Below are 345 nucleotides of genomic sequence, written 5' to 3' on the forward strand. Positions count from 1 at the left end.
TAAAAACTATTCAGGTAGTTATCCTGTAGTAAATAGTACGGACTCATCATGGATCTGGTATAAATCTAACTGTTGGGAGGAAAATAAGGATAACTGTTCACAATATAATAATTGTTCTTCATGCTTTTACTTAAACGATTTTATATGGAGCTACTGGTATGGTATTAGGAGCAGATCAGCCATATCGGATAAGGCAGATGGGAGACAGCACGTAGATTTTTGTTATCATTTTAAGTATTTTCGTAGTTTGTATTGCAGTTGGAGTTTTATTAAAGTTTTGTTATCCATATTTAAAAGGATATACTATGCTTTCTCAATCAGAAGTAGCAATTTTTATCAAGGAGG

Source organism: Crocodylus porosus, unplaced genomic scaffold, assembly GCF_001723895.1.
Source record: "Crocodylus porosus isolate Cpor-Errol unplaced genomic scaffold, CroPor_comp1, whole genome shotgun sequence".
NCBI classification, from domain to species: Eukaryota; Metazoa; Chordata; order Crocodylia; family Crocodylidae; genus Crocodylus; species Crocodylus porosus.